Source organism: Rattus norvegicus, chromosome 4, assembly GCF_021556685.1.
Source record: "Rattus norvegicus strain SHRSP/BbbUtx chromosome 4, alternate assembly SHRSP_T2T, whole genome shotgun sequence".
NCBI classification, from domain to species: domain Eukaryota; kingdom Metazoa; phylum Chordata; class Mammalia; order Rodentia; family Muridae; genus Rattus; species Rattus norvegicus.
In genome coordinates this window covers 47,129,656-47,138,882 of record NC_141537.1, presented here as the reverse complement: position 1 = coordinate 47,138,882, position 9,227 = coordinate 47,129,656, and positions in this window count along the sequence as shown.

Sequence of the window (9,227 nt, the reverse complement as noted above, 5' to 3'; positions counted from 1 at the left end):
GGAGAGAGAGAGAGAGAGAGAGAGAGAGAGAGAGAGAGAGAGAGAGAGAGAGAGAGACAGAGAGAGACAGAGAGAGACAGAGAGACAGAGAGACAGAGAGACAGAGAGACAGAGAGACAGAGAGACAGAGAGACAGAGAGACAGAGAGACAGAGAGACAGAGAAATAGAAGTAGAGGCTGGCCATGAGCATGTGGAAAGAGGCGGGGAGGGGAATGGGAGGACAGAGAGAGCAGGGGCAGGAAGGCAAGAGCAAGAGAGCAAGAGTGATTGTTTTGTTTTTTGTTTTTTAATTTTGATTTTACAGAAACTACAGTTAGAAATTACCTGGAGTCTCAGAAGAGACTTTGAACTTTGGACTTTTAAACAGTGTTGAGGCTGTGGTAGGCTATGGGTACTTTAGTTGGACTAACTGAATTTTGCATTATGATCTGGGTACAAGCATATGGGAGCCAGGCAATGAAATATGGTGGTTTGGATGAGAAAATGGCACCCATAGGTTTATACATTTGGATTCTGGATCACCAGGGAGTGGCACTACTTGAAAGGATTAGGAAGTGTGGCCTTGCTGGAGGAAGTGTGTCACTGTAGTGCTTTCATGTTTAGAAGCCCAAACCAGGCCCAGTGACTCTCTCTCTCCCTGCTGCCTATGGATTCAGATGTAGAAGTCTCAGCTACTTCTCTAGCACCACATCTACCAACATGCCACCATGCTTCTCCACATGATGATAACGGAATAAGCCTATGAAACCGTAAGCCAGTCCCAATAAAATTATTTATAATGCCATGGTCATGGTGTCTCCTCACAGCAGTAGCACACTAAGAGTCTAGATAAAATGGCATTCACACACACACACACACACACACACACACAGAGAGAGAGAGAGAGAGAGACAGAGACAGAGACAGAGAGACAGACAGAGAGAGAGAGAGAGAGAGAGAGAGAGAGAGAGTTATGAGTGAACATTACTATGGATAAGGAAACATCTTGGCAAAACAAGAGATTGCCAGCATCTTATCCAGAACAAAATGATTCTGAAAAAAGTGGTAGGTGTTGCACACAAGGTTTATAGGGAATGTCCTCATTGATCATAGAAGAAACTACTCTGTGATAACTCAGGAGACAACCATGCTGATGGTGGGGGTAAAAAAAAAAACTGCAACGGATATAGTTTATTTCTCTGGTTTGTTTCTCTGTTGCAGTAACAAAACACTGACCAAAAGCAACTTGGGAGGAAACGGTTTGCTTCCCCTTGCAACTCCCAAGTCATAGTCCATCACTATGGGAACTCATGGCAGGAACTTGGAGGCAGGAAATGAAGCAGAAACCATGAAGTAATGCTGCTTACTGGCTTCCCTCCCCTGGCTTGTTCGGATTCTTGTCTTATATGACTCAGGCCATCTGCCCTGGGATAGCACAGCTCACAGTAGGTTTGGCCCTCCTATATCAGTTAGCAATTAAGAAAACGTTCCCAGAGACTTGCTGAGGTCAATTCGATGGAAGCAATTCCTCCACTGAGGTTTCCTTTTCCCCCTATGGCTCTAGTTTATGTGAAACTAACAAAAATAAGCAGCACAATTGACCCTTGTCAACATGAGACACAAACGTGTCATTATTCAAACAACCTTTCCTTTCTTGTTTGTCCACAAGACCTCAAGTTAAAATCACATTATAAAACTCAGGCCAACTTTACAAGTCCCTGTCATTAAAAAAAAAAAAATCACTTCACTTAAAAGTTCAATGTCTCTTTAAAATATCTTGTCTCTCAATAGTAGGTTCCTCTAAAATCAAAACAAATTAAATAGGTCTTATTCCAAAATGAAAGCACCAGGGTATAATTATAATCAAATCAAAGTAAAACCAAAGTCTGAGCGTGTAAATCGCTGGATGTCTAGCACTCAGAACCTTCTAGTATTCAAAGGGATTGGGGAACTCCTTATCTCTAGTTCAGCCATTCACAGCTCACACATCCCAGCTAATAGGCCCAGGCCAGCTCCACTTCCCAGCTGAGACTGTCCTTGTAAATTGTCCTAAAGCCCAGGCATCTCTGCTGTCCGGAAGCCTTCACTGAGACTGATGCTGCCCCTTCACTAAAGGCTTCCTTGCCCCTTTTCATGGACTCAGACCTTTCTGCATGGTGCCAAACCTCGACTTCTCTCAATGACCCCTTTATCCTGGGGTTTTTCCAGTGTAGTCAGGGCAGCATCTTGACCAATGGCCTCTACTGATCTCTCATTGTACCAAGCCTCATAGGCTTCCCATGGCCCTTTCAATCTTCCTATTGTTGTGCCATGAAGTCTAGTACCACATAGGAGACTCTTACACATTACTAAGTTTGGCTGGAAGCTTGAGCTGAACCCTTAGTCCCCTCTGGGGCCACAGCTTCTATGTGCTGCCCCTGGGGAAATACTTCCCAGAAAAATCTCACCTCAACGAAGCTGCTCTCTTATTAATTACAGCATATTCTTCAGTTCCGTATAACGAGCTTTGATTGTCTTAATTAAAGCACAGATTTCACTTCTACAGATTCCTAATTCAAATACGCCACACAAATAACCCTGATAGAATCTTTGCTTCCCTGTGAAATTTCTCAAACCAGGCTTTTAATTATCCACATGTCTCTCAACATTCTTCTCATCCAAGCTCCCACAATGGCCCATTAAGTTCTGAATAGTCAACGGTTTTTCCTGCCCAAAGTTCCACAGTCCCCAACCTCCCTCCCATTAAGCGATGTGGTCAGGTCCATCATCCACCATCGACCATTCACCATCCAACTCTTGGGTACCAATTTCTGTTCTAATTACTTTCTGCTGTTATGATAAAACACTGACCAAAACAAACTTGAGGAGGAAAGAGTTAATTTGGCTTATACATTCTGACCACAATCCTTCATTAAGGAAAGTCAGAGGAGGAATTCAAACAGAAATGAAGGGAGAAACCATGAAGAAAAGCTGCTTGCTTCTCTGGTTTGCTCAGCTACTTTTCTTATACAGATCAGGCCTTCCTGCCCTGAACTAGTACCACCCACAGTATGCTGGGCACGCCTATATTAACTACCACTTAATAAAAGGCCCATAGAATTGCCCATAGGCTAATCTGACAGAGGCAATTCCTTAATTGAGTGTTCTTTTTTCCTAGACGAATATAGTTTTGTGTCAAGTTTGTAAAACTAACTAGCACAGTTATAATGAGTTTGGCAATGGCGGAGTGATTTGTGTGAGAGAAACATCTATGGACTTTAGCAATCATGATAATCCCCAAAGGAGGAGGAGACTGTAAAGGGAGAAGCTCTGATCCTTAGGGTGGGGAAGGCCAAACCACAAAGTAAAGCTGGCTGTGGTGATCTGGCATCAGTAGTAGCTATGGAAACAGTGGAACATTTGAATTACTTAGAAAAATAGTATGTATAGAAAGAACAAGAAGAAAGCTGTAGATGATGTATTTTGATGGCCTCAGCCAACTACAGTGAGAGATTACCTTCCACAGGTAGTTCTCCAGAGCACACACCTTCAGACCATAAAGCGAAGACCATTTGCAGCTAACTTACGGCACTTATTAAGTGTATGGTATCCCAACAGAAGACCAATAAGATTTTACTGTAAGAAACAATACTTTGAATGCATAGAAAGAATGTCTTGAGAAATAAAAAAATGTCAAATTTTCACTAAGATTAATCTCTTTAGTGATTTTTCAAATACAAGACCAGACACAGTGGCCAAGCAAGTGTCACTTAGGTAAACCCTGTAAGCCCCTCTTCTTCATTCTTTCACTCCCTATCTGCATTTCTTCATACTTTAAGTCAGCAGCAAAGAAGTAGGCATCCGGCAGTTAATCAGCAAACCAATGTCATTTTGAAATAAGGGAATAAAGAAATGAATGTTTAAACTAGCAACTTTGATTTAACTGAAAAGACCACTTCTGACCAATCGCGGTACACGCTGTGTGAAGGTAGGACCCAGCATTGACTCATCCACATTAGCCAGTGTCCTGCCATCGTCATTCCATGGCCACTGGGAAATCACAGTAGAAAGTTTTCTGAGATTCAAAAATATGACAATATGCAATCATTAGGGTTGATTTAGGGGTTGGAAAGACTGTCCAGTTGACAAAGTGCTTGGACAAGCAACCATGTGCCGTGGAGACAGTTACTATGGAGACAGCACCATGGGAACAATGCCAGGGAGACAGGGACAGGGGGATCCTTGGGTCCTGCTGATGAACTACTCTTAAAGTAGGTGGAGTAAGCAAGTTACAAGCATGTCTCAAAAAATACGGTGGAGGGGGTGATCAAGGAAGACATCCAACGTTGACCTCTGGCCTCTACACACACATACAAGCATATACATACACAAACATATAACACATTCTATACCAAATTCTTAAAACTAGCCTTAAAGTAAATAACACTAATTAAAATATAAGAACAGAAACTATACTTTCAAAAACAGGTTTTTTTTTTAAAAAAAAGAAAAATCTGATTTTGGGCCCCAATTTCAATAACCTTGCCATCTATTATGTTGCTCTTGGACTACCTTGAAATTTCAGGAGTGCAGACATTAAATTTCCTGTAGATGATCGAAAGAAACTCAAAATTGTAATGGTCACCAAGGGCTTATTTTCCCAAAGCACAAAAGTACTACGATGTTACTAAGAAATTCCTCACACTGACTCTGCCTCTATGCACACGGCTAATAACGAGGCTAATTCTGCAGCCATGGGCCCTTGGCACGCTGTGCTTAGCCCCTAACCCTTTCACTACCCTGCACTGTACCATCTGATAGGAGTCTTATCCAACAGTACAGCCTTGAAGGCTCCTGCCTGGGAGTTAACGCTTAGCACTTACGAGACAGAAAGGAGGGATAAAGTTAGATGGAAACGTGAGTAGCTGAGGCGGTCTGCTCCATCAGGAAGGATGCTGAGAGGATCAGGACCAGAGACTTGGACCTGCCTTTCTACAGTTGGTGGCCCTGCCTCTGGGCAGTCTTCCTCTCAACTTGACCATCCTATACTCTAGGTGTGAATCTTATAGTAAAGACGTTGGTTTAGGTACAAATGGCCCTTTTAAAACATAAATCAACCACCCCTTCAAGGCTCAGGGCACAGACTTCCAGGTCGAAACAATGTGGTTTCAAAACACCATAGGGAGCAGAGATGGTTCATTCTGTGGTCTCTTTGGGCCACTAATAAGCCAGTCCAGGCAAGATCTCCTATGCCAACAGCCCTGTCTATTAGTACAACTGTCTGGGGCTACTAAAGAATGTATTCAAATAGATAATCAGAAATGCTGACTTAGGGAAACGGAAACACTCTGGGTTTTGACCATTTCCTTCGCCTCATTCTTAGACACACCCTAAACTACCAAGCCTATCGATAGCCACAGCCCACTCGGACCACCTGTGCTGGGAGAGAACTGGGTCTGAGGACTAATGGAATCAGACTCTGAAGCTGGGCCAGGAAGTGGTATATCTTGAAAGCTTCTTGGGTGATTGTGATGACTCCGGAAGGACGAGAATCACACACCATTCTGACCAGCGTTTTAGCCACACTAGGAAAATATTTGGATATAAGAGCAGATTGGCTGGAGAATGTAGTTCTGATCTGCCATCTAATAACTGTCCTAACTTTATAGTCAGGAAGAATATGAAAGATGACACAAAAGCATAGGGAGACCCATGCCATCTCAGGGTGTTGGGGAAATAGGGAAAACTCCCCGAGGGGTGTTTTTTGTTTGTTTGTTTGTTTGGGTTTTTTGTTGTTTTGTTTTGTTATTTTGTTTTGTTTTCATTTTCGTTTTTTAAAGGCGGATCATTACTCTACTAATTATCTATACTCCCAAACTTCAGAATTATTTTGTCACCCTTTTCATACAATAGCCATGTCTGAACTTTTCCATCTATTAATTCTTCAAAATCTCCCTTCCTTTTCTCTTTTTCCTCGCCACAATCCAAACCAAAGTCCTTATCAACCATTTCCAAGACTCTGGAGCTGGTGTACTTGAGAGCTCGCAGAAACCACTCCCCACATTTCAGCCCGTTCTTTCCATAATTCACCCTAAACCATTTCACTGTAATCTTCCTGAGCACCACTGCGCCTCACGTTCTAATGGGGCCAAATGCCCAGAGCCTCAGTTCTCTAGTCTGACCCACCCTGTGCATGGCCTTTCATCAAGCATGTACTCAGTACGCACTGTCTTTTAAGGTAGGAAGAGCTTTGAAATCAGACAATCCCGAGTTCAAATCTCATTCTGCCCGTGTGTGCCGGGTGAGGCTGGAGAGTTATCCTCTCTGATCGATAGGTGAAAAACCAGTGCTGATTTCCAAGTATGGCGAGGATTAAGGAATCGTGGGTAGAAAAATACACAATAGAGAGTTCGCTTCGATGGATGAGGATCGGTGCTTCACAGAAAGGATTTCCCCTGCTTCAAGATACCCCATCTGGTTCCTTCCAATGCTCCTTATTGAGTTGGCCTCTCTTCCAAGCCACACCCCTGTGCTGGACTCTGCCTGCTGAGCAGAGAAGTCAGCTCACAGAACTGTTTTGCCAGCTGCACTTGGTTGGGCTGTTTTGGGACTGCAAGGCTGGAGGGGGAGGGGGAAGGGGAGGGGGAGGGGGAGGGGGAGGGGGAGGGGGAGGGGGAGTAAGAGTGCGAGTGAGAGGAGGAATAGCAACCTCCTTCCCTGGCACCCCAGGTATGGTTTGCAGTTCTCTACCATACTCCTTCCTAGCTCCTGAGGCTCTCAAGCTGCTCTAGCACCATCAGGCAGGACTTAGCCAAGCACTCCCGTTTCCATATCCCAGCACTCTCAGTCTTCCCCTTGTCCCCTCCCACCCACCCCTCCCACCCTGATAGCTTCTTCCTGCATGGCCTATCTCTGTAATGCCACTATGTCCCATTCTCCTTTTCCCCTACAAACTCTTTCGACCTACCGATCTCTCTTTATCATCATAATTGGCTTGCTGGGGTTCTGTCCCATGACTTCTCCATTCCAGGCGGAATATCTGTTAGGAGAAATCCTCCATGGCCTCCTACTCTGCCGACCAGCAGACTCTCACACTCACCCCAGAGCTGGGAGGAATCTTGAGAATATACTTCAAGTATGGTTCTCTTTTTTTGCAGTTGGAGACAATGAATGGCAGAGCGTCAGAGGTGTGAGGTGGGCCCATGTCTCTCAGGCGGTGTGCCTGGACCCTGTATTTAATGTATTTAATTTTAGGTCCAGTATCGTCTCCTCAGCTACTTTTTGGGGCTTTCGTTTGGCAGGTGCTGCTTAGCTTTGCTTCAGGCGATTCGGGGACCTGACTGAGCTCTATGGCCAGTTACTGAAAACATTGTGAATGTAGACACACACAGAGAGAAGACTCAAAATAGAGTTTATGAATGAATGGCTCAATTAATCCAGAACTTTGAGCGTACCTGTTCTCATATCTTAGTCACTCTGGATTTCTGTTAGCAATGACCAACATCTGGATCCAATAACAACTGTAAAGTGTCATTTTCTTGGTTCTATAGATGCTGAAAGTTCTCCTGAGCTGTTTGCTCCTTAAATGCAAGGAAACAAGCTTTCCCTGGACTTCCCAAGAATGCAAATTCTATGCATTAGACAGGAAGTGCATGTAAATTCACAGCAGAGTTTTTTCAGGTAATGTTTCCACATTGATGGGATTCAGTCTTAAAAGTTACAAATAAAATCTTAATGGAGCAAAACATTTTAGAGAGGTCGTCTATTTTCAAGTTGCCTTCTGTAAATTAGGCCATAATAGAAAAACCCCAGATAATGCAAAGGGAGCCACTGACCTAATGAGCTTTTTCTCCCAGTAATTTTGAGGGTGGCACATCGTAGTGACAGACTGTTGGAGGGAGAGTGTGGATCATTCAGGGAGTGTGACCTGATTGTTTAAACATTTCTCCACTTCTTCCAAGCCCCTCAGATTCTCTGTCCTGAATGTGGATTCTTCCGTGGGATAAATTAACAAAAACAAGCCATGTGAATGTGCCATTGCCCGAGAGGAAACTGAGGCTCAAGAAGGGTGCTGAGAAGAAGCAGCTCTCTCCCACCAAGGGCACAGCAAGCAGGGGCCAAGACAAGAGGGCTAGAATTTAACTGTAGCCCCTGCTGCCTAATTACATTTGCTCACTGTGAAATTTCACCGGAATTTGATTTGGGGCTTGCGTTAGTAAGAACCTTAATTTCTTTCCATGTCCACACCCCTTGCTTCTGAATAGTTGCCAACTTTAAAATTTAGGGGTAAATCATCCAGCAGAAAAACTTTAGCAGAAGCACATACCATGCACTATGGGCAGGACCCTGTGAGAAAACACGGAGAAACAAACTCTCAGCCACCGAGGGCACAGCTCTCCCAATTGTCCTGCATAAAAGACTCACCTGAGGACCGTTGTCTACTTACATACATGGTGCTCAGGTTATACTCCATGCCAGTTAAATCAGAAAGCCCAAATGGAGTAGTGGTCTTTAAGGATCTCCTGACTTCGACGAACCACAAAAACTCAATACCAGGATAGAAGAGAGAGAATAGTTAAAAAACAAAACAAACAACCCATCCCCCCCCTAAAAAACCCCTCTCCCGAGTCTCTAGCTCACCAGCTAGTTCCTCTTACAGGAAAATGGTTCTCTGTCAGTTTCTCTCCTCTTCAACAGGGCTATTATGCCTTTTTCAAGAGTAATGGGGGAATACATTTTTAAGGAAATATTTATTTTTATTTTATGCGCACCAGTATTTTGCCTGCGGATATATGTGTCTGAGGTCCAGACAACTGTAAACTTCATGTGGGTGCTGGGAATTGAACCTGCGTCCCCTGCAAAGGCATGTAGTGCTTTGAACTGCTGAGCCATCTCTCCAGCATGAGTTACGGGAACTGTTAGGAGCAAGGAATGCAGCAGTTGTTAATGAGGAACTTTTATGCAGGCTGAAATGAAACTAGTGGATCACAGTTCAGTGCAGAGCCAATTAAGTACTAAAGGTAGTAAACAGTCTTAACCTATTCTTTTGCTTGTAGAGAGTAAAGGTTCACTTGACCTAGTCCTGACACTGGGATGTCCATTTATCAGGGGGATACATGGGTGAGCTCCTTTGCTGGTAGAGATTCTGCTTGTCCCAAGTAAGGGCAGAACATGACACACTGACACAGATAACACGGAGACAGAGAACGCACCAGCCCGGGGCTCTTACAAAATCACAGGAGCGTTGGATAAATGTCGACATGATGAG